Genomic DNA, 11,925 nt, shown 5'->3' with positions numbered 1-11,925 from the left:
CTCCATTGTCTGTTATATAGATGGTTCACACTTCTCAATTGTGTATTTAGCCTGGGATCCAACCCCAAATACAATCTTCAAAATAAAGGGCTATGCACTGCGTATTGTAAATAATGTAATTCTTTATGAAGGCAAGCAGTGTACAATGGATGTTTCGAGCCAAATCGGGCCTTTGTCAAAAACTACACAGCGAATACAATAATGCTAGTAAATAAAGTTAATACCATGAAGAGGTAAAGAAAAATGTCCATAATAGCCAATAGTAAATTGGTGTTAGTATAACACATAGCGATAGGAAAAATTTACACATATATATATATACACATATATGAAACCATACCATATGTGGCATGTGTCTATACAGGTCAATAAGCAAAAAGTCATACATGATCGTATATATTTATAAATACATCAGTATATTATAAACGGACATATGAATCAGCATCCGTCTCTTAACAAAGCGGAAATAGTGTAATTCAACCATCCGCCAGATCTCCAAATACATATCCCAATGTCTAAACATGAAAAGGGAACAAGAAAATCATAGGAACTCACCACTGGATCATGTGTAAAGAGATTAATAAACCAGGGGTGTAATTACAATGGTAGCAGCCATAGCAGCCTATATGGGGCCCACAGTGTCAGGGGGCCCCGTCATCTGACCTGACACTAAAGAATGGAGGATGTTCACCATTATATACATATTATTCTGCACATTGTACAGTATTATATGTATATAGCATAACATGTGATGTATACATGCTGTATATGTATGTGTATATGGTGTATATATACTGTATGTCTGTATATAGCCCTGTATGTGTGTGTTTATGAGAAGTGTATATGCTCTATATGTGTGTATACCGTATTTTTCGGACTATAAGGCGCACCAGAGTATAAGGCGCACCATCAATAAATGCCTGCTAAAACATCTAGGTACATATATAAGGCGCACCGGATTATAAGGCGCACCTGATTATAAGGATGAATGACCAGCAGGTGGCAGACCAGTGCACAGTTCAAGGCAGCTGTTGTCTGTAAGTACGGTTCATATATAAGGCGCACTGGACTATAAGGCGCACCTTTGATTTCTGAGAAAATCAAAGGATTTTTTGTGCGCCTTATAGTCCGAAAAATGCGGTATATGTTGTGTGTCTATATATTGCACTGTATGTGTGTGTTTATGTGATGTGTATATGCTCTATATGTGTGTATATATCTATGTAAGAGTGTATAAATGTGTGTGTAAGAGTAAAGAACATTGGGGCAGATTTACTTACCCGGACCAATCGCGATCCAGTGGCGCGTTCTCTGCGGTGGATTCGGGTCTTCCGGCGATTCACTAAGGTAGTTCCTCCGACATCCACCAGCTAAGCTGAAGTTCCCCGAGGTCCGCCGGAATGCCCTGAAATTCACCAGCCTACTCCTGATAAAGGTAAGCGCGAGTCCCGCGACACTTTTTTTTAAAAAATGCGGTGATTTTTCCGAATCCGTCAGGTTTTCACACGGCCACGCCCCACGATTTCCGTTGCGTGCATGCCGGCGCCGATGCGCCAAAATCCGATCGCGTGCGCCAAAATCTCGGGGCAATACAGGGAAAATCGGCGCAAATCGGAAATATTCGGGTAACACGTCGGGAAAACGCAAATCGGGCCCTTAGTAATGACCCCCAATATGTATAATAGCTTGAAAAATTGTAGAACAACAGATTTATGTTTGTATGGAAGGTATAATATGTTATAGCCTGCAACAGGTCAGGTCATATTATAGGACTAGGTTTTAAATCTTGCCCAATGGGACAACAGCAGAATCTACTAGCGGCTCTGGAAAGGAAAATAGGCAGAACTAGCGAATATAAGAGCAATGACGTATACAGTTAAGACATCAGATATTAGTTCTATGTGAAATACTTGGCAATAATTAGTACATAGCAACAATCACTAGTCTACAAAAACTGTCAAAGTATGGTCCTGGGTGTATCACCAACATATGAGGAAGCATGTGTAAAGTAGAAAAAAATCAGAAATAGCTTAAATATCACAGAGTAAGCCAACCGTGTGGTTCAAGCACTGCCTTTTATTTTGTTTCTTCCTGGGGTGGGGTGAGGAACATGTGCAATCACCTGGAACCTCAGTTGTGTTGCGTTATGTCTCTTGTTCTGGACGTGCAGCCCTGACCCCGAGTATTATGTAAAGTCTTAGGGTGATGCCACACGTGGCGCTTTGAACCCGTTTTTGGTCCGTTTTAAGCAGTCCGTTAAAAAATGCATGCATTTTTGACAAGTTTTAATTAAGATAATTGGTCAAACCGGTCAAAAACGCATGCAATTTTTAATGGACTGCTTTAAAACGGACCAAAAATGAGTTCAAAGCGCCACGTGTGGCATCACCCTAAGGGGGGCCTCTACAAGTGAGGATGGGGTTTCGGAAATCCCTCGATCTCGGGAAAAGTTGAGGATGAACTAATGGCTTCTTATGAAATCTATGGGCAGTGGGTTGAAAAGTGTGTACAAAGGGCACCTGTTTTCTGGTGAGGTTTTTGGGTTAGATGATGGTACCTAAAGTGCCTGTTGTACGACTCTCTCTGGGTAACCTCCAGGGCCGGTTCTAGACAAAGTGGGGCCCTGGGCAAAACTAAAAGTGGGGCCCCAAAATAAAACTATTTTATGACCAGTCACAATCAGCAAGAGGCTCCCTTTAGTATGATAAAACATACTGTAATTTTGGAGAATTTTACAGGAGATAGATCATAGGAAGATTGATGGGCAGCATGGTGGCTCAGTGGTTAGCACTACAGCCTTGCAGCGCTGGTCAACATCTGCAAAGATTTTGTATTTATCTCTGTGTCTGCGTGGGTTTACTCCGTGTCCTCCGGTTACTCCAAAAAATGACTGGTAGGTTGATTAAACTGTGAGGCCCATTGGCGAGAGGGACCGATATTTTCTGAAAGCAGACACTTGCCCCATTTTCAAAATTGCATTAAACAGTTTATAGACATAGGCGCAATTTTGATTCAAACTGAAACATTTTATAAAAAATACTTAAAATTTGACTGATGGCAAAAAATTTGATCCAAACATAAAATATTTACCTTCACAACTCCTAAATGTAATAGATGGACATTTGTAGAGTTCACAAATTTCCCATATTGATACGTTCACATAAATAAATCCACATAATATCATTAACACTGTAATAACTAGAGATCTGCTTTTCAGCTAGAAATTTTTAGACAGTCACAACCTGCAAAATATATCAATAAAACAGAATAAAAAGTAAAGGCACCATAAAACCTATAGAATTTTGAAAGCAGACAACCAGGCGATGCATTTGGCAATTAACATTCAAAATTCCCTCTAAAATATGTACAAATCCAGAATACTTATATGAAGAAAATCTACTTTCCTAAAACAGTAAGATGTGAGGAGATCATACAGACCCCACATGTGGATATTCACCAAAATATGCAGCAAAGGGAACGTTACATCCACAGGAGACACCAAACTATTATTGCAGAAAATTGCACTGAGCGTCACACAGATCTATCATTGTACAATCCCTTACACAATGGTGACCCAAATAAATAACTATATATCAATAACCCAAGCTAATCAGATAATAAAGTCACATTTAGATGTGCGCCATTGTATTATCCGCGCAATAACAGAACCCTCCGCGCTTCATAAGCATGAGAGAGAACGTCATAACATGGGTGTAAGTAATGGAGGATAGTGGGAAATAAAAACTTTATTCCAGGACGTGTGTGTTTTTGGTGTTACATATAACTTTATGGACATGTTCTGGTCGTGGTGTAGTCACATTAGGCGAAGAGGATTGAATGTTCATCGTATCAGTCAATTTTCCCAACAAAAAATAACTATCACAAAATAGAAGGGAATAAGAGAGAAAGTGTGTTCTTAGATAGTTCTGCACAGAGAAGCGTTAATAACATGAATATTAGTTGATATTATTCCTTCTCAGAATGTAGTAACATATAAAGTGAATATTCCCATTATCTGTGAGGTGCAGCAGCTCCTGTGTCCAGCAAATGCTCCCGCAGCCTGATGGCTAAGAATCTGGATTGGGGGGTTAATTTCAGGGGGCTGTATCTCTGGCTCTGTGACACATAGAACCTCACTTCTTTTTTCCTATGAAAGAAGAGAATCTCTTCTTTTATATGAATCTAAATTTGTGTTTCTAAGTTTTAGGAAAACGGAGCTATTAACTGTTAAACGGCCGCCGGGAGTGATTTTTATATATAAAATGGCACCTGATATTCTCACTTTAAACCTGAATATCTCTGGATCCCTGGCACCTAGAAACAAAATTCAAGATTCATTTGAAAGAAGAGATTCTCCACTTTCAGGGGGCCCTGGGCAATTGCCACATTTGCCTACCCATAGCGCCGGCCCTGGTAACCTCTAGGGCGAAATCACTTCGCCATTTCTTGTAAGCGGAGTGTGTGGTAGGATCGGCCACAAGTCTTCTGACTCTCATAAACTGTGATTTCACAATGGATGTGTTCACCAGGGGCGTAACTTGATGGGGTGCAGAGGTTGCGGTCACACCCGGGGCCTAGAGGTTTAGGGGGCCCTTATGGTCTCACTTTCCCATATGAGAAGACTATTACTATAAACTATGGACCCTACAATCATCTCAACACTGGATAAATGCATTGAGAGAAACGTGCATAACCCAACCACGCAGCAGGCACAGAGGGTTATCAGATTATTGAGAGTGAACACGGATACAATCAGAAAACCGTCTGACAAAAAGTGCAATAGTCATGGATTAATCCCCTCTATCTAGGGACACAGACAGCTGTCCAATGTTTCCATTACTGAAAACTTGAAATTGAACTCAGAGTACAGTAAAACTACCAATCCAAGATGCCCCCCATCCTAGCAGATTCATTCAATATGGCAATCAAGGATGCCCTATAAGTTCTGCCATTGGACCATTAATGAAAGCATGTCAGATCTGGAGGCTTTCAGGCTCATTTGCATAATTTTTTTCTTAAAAACAAGTGCATAAGATGCTTAAAGAAGAGAAGGGGCACACACCAGTATGTCAGTGTGCTTGGTTTACAGTCCTTCATCCTGGTTGTAGATGTCCTTTAAGCCCCTTAACAGAAAAACTCCCAGCTACATGCAGGACACCACTGACATATGAAATCTGCATGTAATGTCTAACCACAGGCCTCTATGTATGTATAATCTCCCAACACAGACCTCTTTGTAAGCATGATATCCCACTATAGCCCTCAGGTGTGTACAGTGTTCCTCCACAGGCCTCTGAGTACACCCAAAGGCCTCTATGTGTACAATGTTCCCCAACAGGCATCTGTGTGCACAACCACCCTGCATTGGGTAGGAAGGTGTTGTGAAAGTGTCCCTCTCCATGTTAGGAGCACAGGGTCTTTCTCAAGTGGAAAGTTCCAGAGGTCAGTCTTGCCCAGGAAGTCAGACCAGGAAGCAGAGTTGTCTCAGGCCATCTCCATGACACCTTGGCCATTCAGGAGACTATGCCCGAAGCAGAGCTCCATAATCTGGACTCTGTTCCATCCCTACCAGCCCAGCCTCAAGCTATTCACCGGGCTGCGTGCACACCTTCCTGAGGACCAGAACTCCAACCAGCTACCTCCATCCAGCTGAAGTTTTGCTCTGTTAAGGCCGTTGCCTGTTTCAATAAAGAACTGTAAGATATTCTTCACCAACGTGCCTGGATCCCTGGATCCGGCTGTATACCACCAAGGCCACCCCCATCCTCCATCACCAGGGTTCCCTATCTATACATCAGGGTTGTCATAGGGAGAAACCTACTCTTTCAGCCTCTACCTCCATTTTCTTGCACACACCAACTGCTGGAGAGCTGCCAGGCTGTGGATGAGGCCTCTGCTCCTGATACCAAGCACTGCAACCACTGCCATGCGCTAGGCCTCACTCTGCAGCTTTGGACACGGTCTCCCCCAGTAGTGAAATGCCCTGCAGCCCCTTCAGACAGTGAAATACCCTGCCCTTATTGTATAAAAAATAAACTAACATACTCACCTTCCAATGCTCCGCGCAGCTCCTCTTCTTTCTCTTCTTCACTGGTAACAGAGCAGGCCGCAGGCGCACACTACGGCGTGGACGTGTCTCTGCCCGCTCTGTTACCAGTAAAGGAGAAAGAAGAGGAGCCGTGCGGAGCATTGGAAGGTGAGTATGTGTTTTTTTTTATTCACTCGTGTATAAGCTGAGGTGGAGTTTTTCAGCACATTTTTTGTGCTAAAAAACTTGGCTTATACATGAGTATATACATTAATACATTTTTATCATTATGCAATTGTTACCCTAAAGATTGAGCCATTAAAGAATATAACTTTTACTGCAAAAAACAAGCCCACATATGTATGTAGTTGAAAAATAAAAAGTTAATGTTTTCTGGAAGTCGAGCATGGAATAATCTAAAACTGCTCTGTCCTGAAGGCCAAAATAGGTTTCTACATTAAGGTGTTAATGAAATGTTACCATTTTTTATGCAATGAGCAATAATAAGCTATTCTCTAACTTATTCTAATTAGCCATCTACAGGTGTTTAGCTGCTAGAAGAGGTTTTACCTTGCCCCCCAGGCTAATCTCCATTTGCCAAGCTTTATTGCAACCATGGGAAACTGTATAGAACAGCTAGAGATGAGAGGAGGCTTGTTGGGAGAGGCAGAAGGACCTTAATTGATGTCACAAGCATATGACTCATCACATGTTACGGGTTGTCCAATTACAAACATGCTGTCCTGTTCTGGCTTCAGTGCCCTGAGCTGATGTCACATCCAGGAAGAGCCCACCCACTTCAGGAATAGCCGAATCTGATTTAATAAGAAATGATGTCAGATATATCTCAGGCTAGGAAGAAGCCAGCAGCATGTTCAAATAATAAAAAAGGAGTATAAAAAACCTTGACCGGAGCTCCCAATGATTCCAATACGGCTGCCGTTCAAAACTCCCTCAAAGATCCCCAACCATACTCTACCGATGAGGAAAGCCTGGCAACAAGATGTAGGCCACTATTCAGAACGTCCCCAAGGTGCAGCCCTCTCCTCAAACTCACCCAACCGTGCGGCAGCAAAAACTGGGTTTCGCCGTTCTCAGCTTCTTCCGGGGCGTGGAAGAAGCTGAGAACGGCGAAACCCAGGGTCGGGCGAGCGAGTGGAGCTGGCGTCCCGTTTTGTATACTGTTTTATGCGCATTTTAAACATACTCTTGTGAGTATAACTTTTGAGAATAGAATCCAAGGTTTTAGGAACGTGCTATGCGATTTGGTGCCTATTTCTCTTTTAGTTTTTGCTGCCGCACGGTTGGGTGAGTTTGAGGAGAGGGCTGCACCTTGGGGACGTTCTGAATAGTGGCCTACATCTTGTTGCCAGGCTTTCCTCATCGGTAGAGTATGGTTGGGGATCTTTGAGGGAGTTTTGAACGGCAGCCGTATTGGAATCATTGGGAGCTCCGGTCAAGGTTTTTTATACTCCTTTTTTATTGTTTAAAGTGGGACTTGTTGGATCGGTCGCGGACTGTGGAGTTAGCTCCTGTGGTATGGAAGTGTGCTGCACTGTGTTTTTATAAAGCATGTTCGAATAGTTGTCAAAGTCTCTCTCCAGCTGTGCTTAAAGTATTTTTTTGTCAGTAACTTTACAGTTACACTTTAACATGTTTCACCTGTAGAATAATAATCGTCGTGAAGTATAATAGTGCCTTTTACAAATCTTTAGCCAGCCAATCACTGGCCCCTAGTTCTTTGCCGTTGACTGCTGAGGCCAGTGATTGGCTGGAAAATCGTGTTATATTCGTCCAACAATGAATAATTACTAAAGTTTAAAAAAACTTTACAAAAATGAGTAGTGACTATAAGACACCTGAGTAAAGTGCTTTCTTTTCTAATTACTTCTCCTAATCCTTCTTCCCCTAATCTGCTTTACCTGCTAAAAAGCTCCCTTGAATTCCATCTTGTTCACAAGAGGACAGAAACTCACTGAGGTGTCTGATCATATAGAAGTTCTAGGCAGAAGCGAGGGGCAGCACTGATTTACAGGAGCAAAGTCTCCTCTCAGCAGCTTTGAGACAACAGCAAACTCAAAGACAGAGACTAGAGAGCTGATAATTCACATAATGCCCAGAAACTCCTCTAAACAGAGTCAGACTGGACACCCTAGAGCAGTGGTGGCGAACCTATGGCACGGGTGCCAGAGGTGGCACTCAGAGTCCTCTCTCTGGGCACCCAGGCCATCACCCCAGCGCAGAGTTCGCCAAACAGGACTCAAGGCCTCTTGCAGTCCCAGGCAGCCCAGAACCCTAGAAGGAAGCTACAATGATAATCCAAAATTCTTCCCCTTCTTTCTACTGTATTGGTGTCCACAGGTGCCTATACAATACAAACATGTGACAGAGCAGGGAGTAATAAGTTACTGATTTAATTGTCACATTGGCACGTTGCAAAAAAAATACGTGGGTTTTGGTTGTAGTTTGGGCACTCAGCATCTAAAAGGTTTGCCATCACTGCCCTAGAGGATCCTCTGTTGGGCCCAGGATCTAACCAAAACAAGACCTCAAAAGGTCTATCAAAAGACAACCCAATTTTTATGCTACCATGGTCTATTTTTTAGTGGTGGATGGAAAGGGAACCCAGAAAAATTTTATATGGTGACCCCAAGGCCACATTTAGGATGAGCAAGTACTTTCTTTGTACTGGATGATACCATAGAAATAGATGTAAACTCTGCACCGTGGAAATGTAATAATCTAGACCTGACCTGGTGTCTCCTACACCAGGAGACAAAAGTAAAGTAAACACATTACTAAACAATAAAAGTAGAGGGTGGTTCTTGGCCGTCCTCCAATGTTCTGCAGAACAGGTTATAGATGTGCGCTGTAGTGTATGTACATAGGGGGAGGGGAAGAATTCAAGTCCTCTCATTTACCATAGTACAATATTACAAAGGCTCGTTTCATGAAACTCAGTCTGTGCGCTAAAACTGAACACGATGGAATATGCACAATGGGGATCTAACAAACCTACTAGTAGCTGATTTGGGCATTAGAACCTATACACAAGCCAAAAACATGCTGCAAACTGGGCCCGACAATATGAGGATGAAGCCCCAGACCCGACCAGTGACAACGAGAATAACTTAAAAGACAAAGAGGGGAGGAGATCCAATGCGAAGCAAAACCTTTAAAGGGCATCTACCAACAGAATCAGGGATTGTACACCCAGCACACTGACATACTGGTGTGTGCTCCCTCTGGCAGGATCCACTCTTCTTTTAGCTTCTTATGCTCTGTTTAAAAAAAAAAAGTTTTAAAATTATGCAAATGAGCCTAAGGGGCTCAAGGCTACATTTGCATACATTTTAAAGCCTATTTTTGTAAAAAAAAAAAAACAGGGCATAATAATCTTAAAGAAGAGCAGATCCTGCAAGAGGGGTCACACACCAGTATGTCAGTGTGCTTGATTTACAAGCCTTCATTCTGGTGGTAGATGACCTTTAAAGGGGTTTTCCGATGAAAGAAAGTTCTCAAATGTTAATAATCCCCTGTAAAATAATAAAGATCATTTTTGACCCCTTACTGCAATTACTCAGTTTTATTGCTGTTTGCTCCTATCACTCAGTGATGGTCAGATGGTAAGATTCCTGAGTGTGATCGGGGACTCTCTAAGCAGACACTTTGTGATTCCTCTAGTGCTATGAGATGCTGTGTGCTGACAATGTGCTTAGATTATCAGGGTACAGGGTTTATATACACTTTCATTTAGTTTCTGAACATGGTACTAGTATCTGACACATAGAAAGAGAGATCAGAGATGAGAGATAAATACAAGACACAATAACACACTCAGCTTTGCTGCCTCATCTAATCAATGAAACACAGTCAGCACTGCTATGTCACCCCCTCCCCTGGGATCTAGAGCGTATCTTGTTTGTAGACCTGCTACTTTGTACTCTCCATGCTGCTAGAGGCAAAGCTGGATCAGAAAGCACGGCTGCCTTACAAAAATCCATCACATTTTTATCAATGTAGATTTACATGATTTCTGAAAAAGTAAAATGATCACACATTGTTCTCTAATTTTGATTTCCAATGAATATTGTGGGATCAGATGGGTATAATAAATCCATGTAGATCTCTCCATGTAACTTTGAAGGATCCATACACTAAGGTGTTGATAAGTTTTATAAACTTTCAGAACCTTTTTACTGTATGGGCTGCAAGGGGGTCCCTTGACCACTGCAATAGACCTCAAATCCTCATACACATGTGTCGGCTCCAGAAAAATTTATACTAAAGCCCTAACAGGACCTTCGATGGCTCTAAAATGGAGGAACTGAAAGCCAACGTCAGGAAGAAGCTTGGTTCTGCTTCTATATGTAGGCAGTAAGTGTAGCCAGGACCCATGGTGTTATTTTAGTTCTATAGTAGTGGTTACAGGTGAGCCCCTTGAAGTTGAATCTATGACTGTGAAATTCTTTAACATCAGTCCTGGACTAAATTGACTCATTTACTACGACTGTGGATTTGGAATTTTTATGTGTTTCATGCACAGACAGAACTGATGTGTAGAGCCTTCTGATAAGAACATACAACAGACAGTGGTCCATCAGCCATGATGCGAGTTGAGCCTCTTGCCTCAGGCAGCACGGCCTGCAGAAAGATGGGGGCAGCGTTAGGGGCACAGTTAACTGCTACAAAGAAGGACTGTCAGGCTCCAGGGGTAGTGGACAAACTGGACCACCAAGGACGATGACGTAAGCAGACACCTGGGATCGGAGTCTAAGTGGCACCCGGTTTTTACCAGAGCCCACCGCAAAGCGTGTTGGACTTGCTGCGGCGTGGAACCACTAGGTCGTTCCACAGGTGCGACTTTATCTGCGGTGCCAGCCGAGGCGAGGTAGAGACGGGAGGCAGGTTCGTGGTCGGGAATAGGCAGGAGGTCAAGACAGGCAGCACAGGATCAGAGTCGGGGACGTAGCAGAAGGTCAGGACGGGCAGCACGGGAACGAGGTCAGGAACGGAACAGAGGTCACAATGGAAAATCAGGATAATCGCACAGGGCATCAGGAAAGCTTTCTCTAAGGCCATGAGGCACAAAGGTCCAGCAGGGTGTGCAGGGAGAGGCAGGCTTAAATGGTATTCTGGGAAATGGCCAGCGCCAATTAAAAGCACGCTGGTCCTTTAAATCTTCTGGAGCCATCACACGCGCCCCCTAGGGGATAGTCGGGGATGCGCTCGCACAGCCAAGGAAACAGAGACAGGAGCGGGGACAGGTAAGTGGTTGCCGCGGGGGAACGGGGCACATGGAGAACCAACGGGTTAGCACGCGACCCGGAGCACCCGTGACAAGGACTTGATGCTTAAAATGTTTCTCTCCATGCCTGATGTCAGCATTGATGCAAGACAATGCATGGAGAACCCACTTACTAAAAAAATAGTCTCATATATACTATTGGATGGGGCGGAGAGGACACCTCTCTATGGGTTTAGCTTCGTCCCAGAAAACAGAAAGAAGCATAAGAGCTGCTGTGTAGTTGTAGACTCCAGACTGAGCACTGGAAATCGTAGAATAGCAATGAACATTTGGCTCCGTGCCCAATGTGTTTTGTACTGTAAGGGGTGACCTTTGTGCTGTGTAGGGAGTGACGTCTGTGCTGTGTAGGGAGTGACCTTTGTGCTGTAGGAGAAGGATGTTCATGCAACAAACTGAAGAAGAAAAGTTTTTTGACTTCTGTTAAGAAGTTTATGGAGAACAACACACAGAAAACACTTACACCTACAGCCACTACCGTCCTCATAGGCCATCACAGCGCTCACTGCCTCATCCCTCACTTTATCATGGTTTTTATTATAAATTGATGAGGGACAATTTTAAAAAACTCTCCACTTACGAATTTTTTTGG

The sequence above is a fragment of the Engystomops pustulosus genome, chromosome 7 (genome assembly GCF_040894005.1).
Source record: "Engystomops pustulosus chromosome 7, aEngPut4.maternal, whole genome shotgun sequence".
In the NCBI taxonomy this organism is placed as follows: Eukaryota; Metazoa; Chordata; class Amphibia; order Anura; family Leptodactylidae; genus Engystomops; species Engystomops pustulosus.
This window is presented reverse-complemented; position numbering follows the sequence as displayed.